General features: G+C 45.0%; 1 long non-coding RNA gene across 1 annotated transcript; it reads right to left on the reverse strand.

Moving 5' to 3' along the window:
* Positions 1-5,662: 5,662 nt before the first annotated feature.
* LOC123477540 lies at positions 5,663-6,396 on the reverse strand. Its single transcript, XR_006652665.1, has 4 exons — positions 6,203-6,396; positions 5,916-6,136; positions 5,755-5,849; positions 5,663-5,688 (listed from the first exon to the last, which is right to left on the reverse strand). It is a non-coding gene; the product is annotated as an uncharacterized LOC123477540 (long non-coding RNA).
* Between the last annotated feature and the right edge of the window lie 6,084 nt (positions 6,397-12,480).

A 12,480-nucleotide genomic window follows, 5' to 3' on the forward strand; every position in this document is an offset into this window, starting at 1 on the left:
GTTTGATCTGGATACCGAATTGTTAGAGAAAAAAAAGATCTAATCGGGGTAGCAAGTAGAATATTATTTATCAAATACAGTGTACTTTGTTTAACTTTATTGTCATCTTTAGGTGAATAGCGCTCCCATAGGCCCGTCCAAGAAATACGTTCCTATTTCCACCGTCCTTAGTAGAGCAATTTTGATTGTACTAGAAAACCGGTTTTCCTTGGCTCCGTTACAACATTTTTTTGCGGTGCCCACACACGGTGGGCAGAGACATGCGGTTACTTTGATTTCTGGTGAAAATGGAGAACCGCACCAAACTTGCACCTGTGCATCCACCGTCACTTGTTCTCATATAATGGCTGCCACGATGTCAATCGGGTATGTTCCGAGAGCATCAAACAAAAGAGCAAATGGAACCACGAGGAGAAAGAATGAGAAGTATTCTCGGTCTGGAGTTAAAGGGAAACAAGCATCCGGCAAAACAAAGAATAAGCAGGCCAATGGCTACAAGCAGTTTCAGAGGAAAAACAAAAAGGTAGTAATGTTGAATATGAAATGTTGGAAATAACAATACTACATATTGTTAATTATATTCATTAGGGGAAAACACACATTGAAGATGATATCTTTTCATGCAACTTTTTGGCAAAAGAGACAGAAATAGATCGGATAGAATCTGAACATTTAAAGAAGCATGAAAAACATGAAAACAATAAAAAAAAGAGTCGGAAAGCGAAAACGATGACTACAGTGCGTTAGATCCTCTTTCTGTAAAAAGCAATAAACACAAATCTTTTTTGCTGGAAAAGAAGATGAACGATGCTTCCGACGCCAAAATTGCTTCTGACGAAAAGAAAAAGAATTTCTCAGACTAGTACGAATCTTCAGATATCGATTTCGATACAAGCTTTGGACCTGAAAAAATTGCGCGCAGGGAGAAAGAAAGGGAAGCAGCACGCGTTAAATGGAATTATGATAAAATATTAAGATTTGAACATTTCTTTCCGGATTTACATCAACCAGAAAACAAAGAAACTGACGTTTTAAAAGAAAAAGTAAACACACAACACATATCAACTTTCAACTTAAGTCGCCTGAAATACCTATGGGGACCGTTATTGGTAAATGAAAAACTTTTGTTATTGTTCATTACTATAATATACATAGTAATAATATGTTTAGTACAGTATATATATTATATACAGTCATGCGTGCAAGTTTCTTTAGCAGGCGAATGGGTCTATATCCTTTCATTTTGTTTGGACGGAAGGGATACTATGGTGCCTACTTTCCCTCGTTTTCTTTCCATTCTTCTCTTCCTCTACGTTTCAGTCAATTTTCCTACTTTAAATGTTGCACCCTTTTCGCGGGTTGCAAAGAAAGAGAAATAGGAATAGCATAAAGGGTTACGGTAGGCACCAAACTATCCCCTCCATAAAAAAGAAATAAAGGATATACACCCATTTGCCTGCTAAAGAAACTTCCACGTATGACTGTATATGTGTATGCTCATATATAGTATCTATGTTATTGTAGCGCAAATGTACTTTGTCGCTCAGCCCCGGATGCTTAGTGGCCTAAATGTGCAATGGTCAATGGACTTTGCCGCACTGGCCGGATGTCAGAGGCCTTAAAAGCCCGTCTATGGCCGGCCAGAGGAGCAATCCAGTGTAGTGATTCTGTGTAGCTTTAGTGTTGTTAGTGCTGTCGTGTACTGCTGTGTATTGTGTAACCTGCCTACGAGTAATACACCCAGTGAATGTGTTACATGGTGGAGATGCTCCTGTTTTGTCACTAATCAAAGACACGTTTTACTCGGGTCGGCTTTTGCTGTGAGGGGTCTCTGGAAGAAGGACTCGGAAATTTATTGCCGGGCACGAGACCACAGCAACGGTCTGAGGAAGCGTGGAGTTGATAGTGGGATTGCAGCGGAACCTCGAGTGAATGTCACACGGGAGAAGTGTGATAGCAGACCCAGGGGGAAAAAGCCGTAGGCGGGCAGCAGAGGATGCGGCCAAGGAAATTTACACTTATTGCTCGGGTGTGAGGGCAGGTACACCTCTGGGGCGATCGCAATTGCAGGCAGTAGATGCAGCATCAGCGCGAATAAAGGGCCGTTCAAGAGGCCCGCCTCAAGAGGCTAGTGAGATCACTCCGGGGCTGAGGGTTGCGTGTTTGCCTAGTGAAGTGTCCCGACCAAGAGAAGTTCAAGATCAGGCACAATTCCGGTCGGATTCCGAGCTACAAGGCGAGGAATTTGAGGAAGCATGGAGCGGCCAGGATTATAGGAATCCAGGAGCGGGAAGTGCTGTGTCGGAGGGGACTTTCGAGGGCTGCACGTATGCAGTGTAAGGGGGCTCGTGGGGAGGGGAACGGACGAGAGGTGAACATAAGGACCAGGGCGGGGGACGTAGAGTGACAGAAAGAGCGACTAATTGATCGGGATCAAGGACCGGTGTCGCAGTGGAAGCGGACGGGTGACCCGAATTCGCTTGGAACGCAGGGGTTAGTGACCGGGGGCCAGGAAGTGTGTCAGGTGTCGGCTCAAGCGGAAAACGTGACTGGTGAAAGCAGCGCAGCGGGCGTGGAAGCTGATACAACTTGGGTCATCGACCGTTCGTCAGGTACCGATAGTAGCCATCAGTCGGAGGCGGGAAGCTTGAGAGGAAGAAACCCGCGCGAAGGCCTACGACCAAGAACATTCAGTACTCCGCAGGAAGCGACAACCGTGAAACAGGGACGAAGCGGATTCAGCGTCGGAGGATCCCCGAGCCGACAGTCTCTGGAGGACCCCGAGCTAGATTGGGATCCATTTTTGGAAGAAGAGGAGGACATGGCGGACCACCCAATGTTCCACTACAAGGAGCCCAAAAAATTTCCGGGGCACACCCAAAGAGAACGCAATTGAGTGGATAGACCGATTTGAAACGATCGGCCGCCATAATCGTTGGTCAAATAACGATCTGGCAAGGGCTATCGACGTCTCGCTCGAGGGTGCTGCCTACAAATGGATTGTACGCCTTGAGGCGAGAGACGCCCGACCGGATAACTGGGAGAACAAGAATATTCACGTAGCCGCGACGGATGACGAACTGGAGCACTACAGAGAGGTGCGAGGGCTCAAGACGCTGTTCCTCAAGCAATTCGTGGCGGTAAATCTGAAGCGGCAAACGGAAAGGGAGCTGCGGATGAGAGTCCAAGGGAAGAACGAGGATGTCACGGAGTACTAACATGATGTCATGGACATGTGCCGCATTGTGCAGCCAGACATGGCTGAAGAGGTGCGCATTTATCACGTGTTCAGGGGGCTGAGCCCAGCCCTGTACGAGAGGCTTTACGTGTTGGGCATCATGGCGTGTGAGGATTTCCTGGAGGAGGCAAGACTACTCGCGGATGCCGTCAGAACAGCCTATGAGAGAGGCTATGAGGATAGGCGTAGAGAGCGTGAGAAGCCTGCTGTCGGAGCAGTAGGCCTTGATCAAATGCAAGACCTACAGCGTCAGATCCAGGAGTTGCGGGACGAGCTAGCCCGGGCAAGGGATCCTTCGAAGAAAAAGGAGAAAGAAGGTGGAAAAAGCGAATGGAAAAAGAAGCCGAAAAAGAGGAATCCGATTCGCTGGTTAATTTTGCGATGAGGAAGGGCATATCACGAGAAACTGTCAGAAGGAAAAGAAGAAGGAGAGTAGAGTGAAACCTAAGAAACCCGAGGGGGAGGAGCCTAAGGTGCGGCGCGGTGATTGGCGGAGACCAGACTGCTGGAACGACCAATGGTGATCGTCAGCCAACTGAAAAAATTCGGATTGGTGGACGGCCGGTCTATGCCTTGGTCGACACGGGAGCGATAATTTCAGTTATTTCACCATCAATGGCGAGTAAATTGAAATTGAAAATAGTCCCGTGGGAAGGTCCGATGGTCGTGATGGCTGATGGACAGCCGATGAGCCCGAGGGGAAAGGTTTCCATCACGGTCACGAATAAAAACGTGTCCGTGGAGGTTGAAGCACTGGTTCTGAAGACCTTTGGGCCGGAATTTATCATGGGTAGGAATTTACTGAAGCTGTTCCGAGAGCTGAAAATTTGCTTTAGTGATCCGCCAATAGTGGAACTCGGAGCCATCCATATGGAAGCAAGCAGTGGGAAAGATACCGTTAGGAAAGTGACAGCGACGGTGCGTGTGACGGTTCCGAAGAGAAGTGCGGTGCCAGTAAAAGTGTCGATCCCTGAGTTGGAAGGGAGTGACACGATTATGCTACTCAGACCGTCGAAGAAACTGCAGAATAGTGAACTTTCGGTGGGTCACGCGTTGATTGACTGCTCGAAGACGGAGGCGTTGGTCCACGTGATGAACGTCGATCATGCGGATCATGTGATCGTCGAGGGAACTTCCATCGGTCACCTAGTGCCTATTGACCAGACGAGCAATCTCTCTTTAGAAGATAGCGAGGAAAGAGATGCAGCTGGAGAGGGGAGAGGCCACTCGGGAAGACCGCGGGAGCCAGTGGCATTCGATCAATGTGGGACGTCGACCTTGGCGGCGCAAGATCGGAACGACCTCATTGAGCTGCTGATAGAGTTTCAGGATGTGTTTGCGGACAATGGGGATTGTTTGGGACAGTGCAATGTGCTTGAACATGCTATCCAAACTGGTACGGCAGCACCGATTAAGCAGCGGCCAAGGAGACGTGCTTGGAGGTAGCGGGAACTGATTAAGGATGAAGTCAACAAGATGCTTAAGCAAGGAGTTATAGAGCCTGTTCAAAGCCCGTGGTCATCGCCTATTGTCCTGGTGAAGAAAAAGGACGGAAAGTGGCGATTCTGTATTGACTACAGACGGCTGAACGAAGTGCCAACAAAGGATGTTTACCCAATCCCGCGCATAGACGATGCACTATCCAAGCTGGAGGGAGCGGCTCTGTTTGGTGTTGTAGACCTTCAGAGTGGATACTGGCAGGTGCCAGTTGCGGAAGCGGATAGCCCAAAGACAGCTTTCGTCACACCAGATGGCCTCTACCAGTTCCGCGTGATGCCGTATGGATTATGCTCAGCTCAAGCACATTCCAGCGGCTTATGGACATGGTATTGGCAGGATTGAAGTGGACCGATTGCCTGCCCGGGAAGAAAATCTAGCTAGAAATTAGCTAATATATGCTACTGCTCCTTGGCTAGTTTTGCCGGGTCTTGCTTACAAAAATCAGCTAGTTTGTGTCGAAAACAGACTAGTAAAGCGCCGCTGTATCTAGCTACCTGAAAACAGCTAGCGCAGACTAGTTGTGGCTAGTAATATTATTGCTATTTTTAGCCTGTTTTTTCAAGGTAATTTTCCCTATATAAAAACCCGTATCCGCTGCCTATATTAATAATAATATAGGCATTTAAATGAATACATAATATGAATTTGAACCACATGATTCTTGTTTAAAAGCATTTATTGTAGAAACATTAGGACTCATACATACGTATTTGATAAAAAAATAGCTCGGGAATTTACAAGACAAGTGAAGTTAGAATATGATCAATTATTAAGGTGATAAAATTTTAACCATGTCATACCTCTTCAGATGAAAGTGCAACTTGTACTGTATCTCCATTGTTGAGAGGACGCTTTTCAGCAGTTTTATCTGACTGAAAGTTCAGACTGCGTCTTGCTTTTGGGTAAGAGTCATTAACCAAACTGGACTTTACCAGCACTATGTTTGTCATCTTTAAAAGAAAGAAAGAGGGTTAAATAAAGCACACCAGCAGTGAAAAAATTTAAGGGAATTCTACCAGAGTAAAATAGAACTATAGCTGGACGGTAATCACACTCGACTGGCTTGTCATACTTGTCCAAGTTCCAACTAGAGGTGCTGTCCTGGGGCCAGCTAGATATAAATCAGAAATTTAGATTATGTTAACCCACACAACTCAAATAAAATAATTTGACTAACCTGATAATGACTTGAGTTTTTTTCTTTATCCATGAGTCTAACAAAACCAAGCGGTCTTCAGGATCCTCTGTCAGCTTTGGCTTCTACAAGCTGTTGATCAAAGAAATGCCAATACGTTTGGAAGTACCAGAACTATATTCAGTGAGGATATAAACTTGAGATTCGTTAGTTCTTATGGCCACTGTACTGTTGATTACGTCGTTCATTTTCTGAGAGAAGACCTGAAAAAAATAAAGAGACTCATTGGTAGCATACCAATATACAAGCTTAACACCAGGAAAACATACCTGTCGGCTATCGAGTAAGTATAATGAACCACTGAATCCTGATGATGGCTTTCGGCGAAATAGAGAAATAAAAGCATAAAATTCTGATAAAGGCACCACTTATTGAGCTTTTGTCTGATGAGTACGCTGACAATGGAAGAAAATCTGTGTTTTGGCGCGAAAGTGCAATAGCCATCGACAACTAGAAAGACATTAGCTGAAGGCATTGCCAGTTTTCAAAAAGTCCAACAGTCCGTCTTTATTTTAGTCATTTTTGTTTCGCCCTACTCAGTGTCATATATTAAAAACATAACTTAATCTGATTGAATATTATTATGCTAGGTATTTTTAGGTGCCACAACTCTGAGATGTTAATAAAAACCCGAAGAAATATGCCAGTATTTAAAAATTCCGCGTAATCGGGGAGCTTCACGAAAGTAAAAGCAGATGACAGATTTTTTTGTTGGAAATCGCTCAGAATAATAAACAGGAGTCCTTATCACACATAATTTTTTTTTTCGTACGTGATTAGCAATCGTTTATCATATTACTTTATCTTCTTAATTCAACTAAATTGAATATTTACCGTTCGCTCGGCCGGCTTGGGTACTATTAAACACATATCTTCCAGGACGATGACAAGATGTTTCTGCAGCGTCTTACAGAAACAATAAAAAGCCGAATAACTACCACCACTGCATTGAAAGATCGAGTTAAAAACATTACGCAGTTTACTCTATCAATCGGCCAGTCCAGACTTATTCCATCATCATCACCAGATTTATTCCGTCAAATTATATAATAAATGAGGCTATTAAACTTAGCTAACACAACATTTTATAGCTTGTTCTACATAGCCAATAATGAACTAATAAATGTTTGCTAGTAATAGTTGTTTTTTTAACGGATCAGTCTAGTCGTTTACAGCCTGTCGAATCCATGCTACTGACCAGTAAGCAGATCGATTGCTTTCGGAAAATGACTGTGCCCTGTAGGAATGCAGCATAAAACTGATTAGCTAGGCTTAATCAGGCTAAGACTAGCAAGGGCAAGCTGGTCGTAAAAAGAAACAGCAAAATTTTCTTCCCGGGTGGTCTACATGGATGATGTAGTCATCTTTGGGAGGGATGCGGAAGAGCATTTGAAAAGACTAAGAAAAGTCTTGTCGTGCTTCCGGAAGGCAAATTTTCAGCTGAAGATGGAAAAATGTGTAAAAACAAGCGTGTGAGGATGTTGGGCCACGTGGTAAGCAAAGCCGGAATAGAGCCTCATCCGAATCACTGTAAGGCTATCGAGATGTTTCCTGGGCCGAACCTGAATGCCAATGAAAAGGCAAAAAGGAAGTGGGTGAAGAGCTTGTAGGCCTTTGCTCATTTTACCGCAAGTTTGTTCCAAATTTCGCCCAGGTGGCGTATCCGCTCACGGCAATGGAGGAGAAGGGTGTTATTCGTTGGGGGGAGCTTGAACGGAACAGTTTCGCCAAGTTGAAAGCTGCGCTGGTGAAGGCAGCAAAGCTTGCTCATCCGGACTATTCCAAGAATTTCGAAGTGCATCATGACGCCTGTGATTACGGTAAAGGGGCGGCGCTGATGCAAGAAAGAAACGGGAACCCCATGCCAATTTGTTTCGTCAGTAGAGTGTTGAACAAGTCGGAGAGAAATTACACAATAACGGATAAAGAGTGCCTTGCCATTGTATGGGCTGTAAAGAAGTTTCGGCCGTTGCAAGAGTACGACATTGCCATCTGCTACAAGAAAGGGAGTTTACACGAAGACGTGGATGCCGATGCCCTATCGCGTTACCCTATACAAGAAGGGGGTAAGGGGACACAAGCGGTGGCCATCCCAGTCGCTGCCATAGGCCTGGATACGCGGTCTTGGGCTGAGGGTCAAGACCGGGTGAAGAAGTGGGGATGGATCAAGCAGGTAATAAGCAAGAATGGCACCACGCATAATGGGAATTTCATGATGAAGGAGGGCCTACTGTACCGGAGGACAATCAGGTTCGGTCAAGAATTTGACCACCAATGTGTGCCACCAGATCGGCAGCTGTTCGTTGAGTTCAACGTAGACGAGGCTCGGAAATGCGCTCTGTACATGGGCAGTGTGTTCCTGTTCCTAAAACCTATTGACCGGAAAGAAAGAATGAAGAGCTGTGAGGCAGCAGTTTTTCTGCAGGAGCAGGAAGGAATCCAAAGGAACTGTCGCTTAGACAGTAAAAAGTGGACTGGCATTGACTTGTTTTATATTGGTGGAAGAAGATGGGTTTACGCGGGCAAGGACAACGTAACCATAGTGCTCCAGTGTCCTGGGAAAAGAATTGGGGGAATAAGCTTGCCGCAAGTGTTGCCAGCGGCGGGAGTAATAAAAATTCCAAGATTGTGTTCAGCGACATCAGACGATTGGGTTCTACAAGCAAGCTTTAGGCAAATGCTACCCGTGAATGTGACAAATGTCATCGATGAAGAAGCCGCGGGTATGCTGAGTGGCGCCGGGGCCGTCGGTGGTGGAACAATCACCGCTGGCAAAGAGCCCCATCGTGGAAGAAGCCCCCGCTGCCCTTCGTAAGGCGTCCGGGATAGACCTAGCGGAGACGAACGCCCATTTAAAGGCGGTGGAACGCCTACAATGCCAATGGGAGGAAGAAGGGAATGCCAAGAGGTATCCGTTCGAATGGTTAATCGGATGCCTGCTCCCGGTGCCGCTGCTGGTTTACCTCTGGTTCGAGTACCGGAGGCTGAGTGGCCATGTAGACACCCTACTGTTGGTTCGTCTGAGGGAGATGCGGGAGCCAGGGGAGGAGGATCAACACCAGCCCGGCCCGAATGCAGTGGCGTAAATGTCTCAGTTAAATTTCAGTTAGGTAGTAACCCCATGTTAAAGTAGTAAGCAGGGCCCTTTATGTTTTGGCCGTTTAGAATTTATTAATTAAAAATGGGCACTCTGTATGTCATTCCCTAAGAACCCATGTCAGTAGGTAGGAGGGGGGATGTAGCGCAAATGTACTTTGTCGCTCAGCCCCGGATGCTGAGTGGCCTAAGTGTGCAATGGTCAATGAACTTTGCCGCTCTGGCCGGATGTCAGAGGCCTTAAAAGCCCGTCTATGGCCGGCCAGAAAGCAGTCCAGTGTAGTGATTCTGTGTAGCTGTAGTGTTGTTAGTTCTGTCGTGTCCTGCTGTGTATTGTGTAACCTGCCTACGAGTAATACACCAAATGAATCTGCTACAGTATACATGTTGTATAAAGTATAAACATAAATATGTGTGTCTGTATATAAATGTATAGTATGTATAATATATGTAAAACTAGTAACTTTGGGCCCGTCCAGGGCCGGGAGATAGGTGGAGCTAGCGTATTTTTAACGCCCTTTTCGCCATTTAATTCTGCCAAACTGTTAACGTTAAATTTTTGCCCGTCTACTCTTAAAGCTTTCTGCGTTCCCATTTTTTGCCCGCCGACCCGTTCACTGTCTCTACCCGCCAAGATGTCCGCCTAGTTTCCCGTCCTCTCCCTCATAGTCTGCACGTCAACCTATTTTGCCTGCCAAAACGACCGCTGTAGGTGCCCGTCGTCCCAATCGGTGGCCCTGCCCGTTTAAACCCTCACAGTCTCAGCCCGTCAAATCGCTACCTGTATCTGCCCGTCTAATCCCTCACAGTCTCTGCCCATCGGCCCAATCTTTGTCCACTAAAACGCCCGCTGTAGTGGACCGTCTGCCCTGTCCTTGCCCCTGCCCGCCCTCTCCATCACAGTTTCTGCTCGTCAACCCACTCGCTGCCCACACAAATCCCGCTGTAGTTGCCCGTCAGCTCCCTAACAGTCTCTGGCCGTCAAGCTCCTCTCTGCCCGTCAACCAACAATGGATCCGCAAAAACGCCCAGTATAGTGACCCGTCAATCCTTTTGTTGCCTCTGTTCATTTTTCCCTTCTGAGTATCTGCCCGTCGACTCACTTACTGCCCGCCAAATTCCCCGCTGTAGTTGCCCGTCAATCCACTCTTTGCTTCTGCCCGTCGATCTACTTGCTGCCTTTGCCCGTCACATCATTCACAGCCTCTGTCCGTCAACACCCTCTCTGCCCGTCGACACACTCTTTGTCCGCCAAAACACCCGCTGTAGTTGCCCGTCGACCCTATCGTTGCCTTGCCCGTGTGCCCCCTCATAGTCTGTGCCCGTCAACCCAATCTCTGTACCTGCCCGTCGACTCACTCACAGTCTCTGCCCGTCGACTCACTCACAGTCTCTGCCCGTCGACCCAATCACTGCCGGCCAAAATTTCCGCTGTATTTGCCCGTCGAATCACTCACAGTCTCTGCCCGTCTTCCCACTCCCTGCCCACAAAAATGCCCAATGAAGTTGCCCGTCAACTGATATATTGCCTCTGGCTATCTAATCCCTAATAGTCTTTGCCCGTCGACCCCCTCCTCTGCCCGTCAACCCCCTCTTTGCCCGTCGATCAACAATCGATCAGCAAAAATAACCACTGTAGGGGGCCCGTCGACCATATCGTTGCCTCTGTTTACCATCCTCCTCACAGTCTCTGCCCGTCAACCCACTTACTGCCCACCAAAATGTCCGTTTTAGTTGGCCGTCAACCTATTTATGGCCCCTGTCCGTCATCTCACATGCTGTCTTGTCCACCCGTCCTCTCGTCCGATTTCGTCCACCTTTTACGCATCTAGTCTTCCAAAAGCCTCATCCCGCCATTTACCTTAGCCAGTAGCCGGCGGCAACTTACAGCCAATCACAGGATGCGCACATTGCAAAGGACCCAAAACTCCTCCCACATTTTTCCTTAGATTTTTATAGAGTATAGATATATAATAATATATTTTTTTTCCCCGCTTCATTTAAAGAGGTAACAAAAGTCATCGGACAACGCCCAGGATCTCGATGTGCCACTTTAACAGAATCTGTTATGAAATGGTAAAAAAAAATTTTAAAAATTTAATTTTATCATAAGAAGAATGAAATTAATCTGTTTTGATTGTTGCTGTAATGTATAACATCAACTAAAAGAATGTCTGTGAATTTGTTGTTATACATTACGGAAACAATCAAAACAGATTAAATACTTTCTTCTTATTATAAAAAAATGAATTATTTTTTATTTTATTTTTTTATACAAAAAATCTAACTGTGTTTAAAGAAAAAATCTGAGCACTTGATATTGATCCCAGCACCCCTGGTGGCGCAAGCACAAATCATAATTTTCTCTGTAAAACATTTTAGTGTAACAACTTTGGGGTATAGGGAAGGATTTTTTTAGTTCAAATAATTCAAAAACATGCACTATATTCTAATACAGTAAAGAAAAACGCGTCGTTTGGCATAAAAAAATGAATTTAAGGATGTTTTGAAGTATTTTTTTTATATTTTTGGAAACGCCGGTATTAACATGGCGTTTATGGGGAGAAAAGTGGTGTACCTAATCATGTGAACGATACTTTAGCGCCCTGGGTGTAACTTCTACAATTTTTTCATGTTACGATAACTTTTAAAGCACTTTCTCTTCTGATAGAGGAAAAAAGGAAAAAAAAATAGTCCTTATCAGTAAAAAGATATTCAGGTTTTCCTAAGACCCGTAGCGCCATAAGAATGCACTAAAAAAACGAGGGTGTACCTAATCGTTTGGTGGGTACTGTATATAAGTAATATATATAATGTATATATATAATGTATACATCAGGCACGCAATGTATGAAAGATATAAACAATATAAATAATACTCAATATATAATGTATACATATTTTCTTACCTTGTTTGAATAGTACCCTTGTTTGTTTGTTTTCATAATAGAAATCGTTCTTTTCAGTTCATCTAATTTCGTACCTTTTCTACTACTCCATCTTCATCACTTTCTTCATCTTCATCGCTTCTTTCATCTTCAGTTTCATTTTCGTCATCTGTGTCACTCTCTTCGTTGGCACTTTCCGGATATTCAGCCTCGTCCCTCTCATTTTCAGTACGATCCTTTTCTTTTAGTTGTTGTTTAAGAGCGGCATTTTCTCTTTTCAATTCGTCAAGTTCCTAAAGAAATTATTTATGATTGCTATGTATGTATGTAAAGAAGAACTTTGATACCATATTTACTATCTTTTCGAGAATCGCTATTCTATTTCGATCAGACTCCTTCGATATTGCGTCCTCGATCACCAATTTATCCTATTTAATTTTATATTTAGTAATGCACTACGTATTTGAACATATCAACTATAACTATATGAATAATGATGCTTATACTTTCGTCGTCGTCGACGAAAACGTCCTCGCCATCCAGGGACACAAAACCAAAGAAAT

Source organism: Daphnia magna, unplaced genomic scaffold, assembly GCF_020631705.1.
Source record: "Daphnia magna isolate NIES unplaced genomic scaffold, ASM2063170v1.1 Dm_contigs083, whole genome shotgun sequence".
NCBI lineage: Eukaryota > Metazoa > Arthropoda > Branchiopoda > Diplostraca > Daphniidae > Daphnia > Daphnia magna.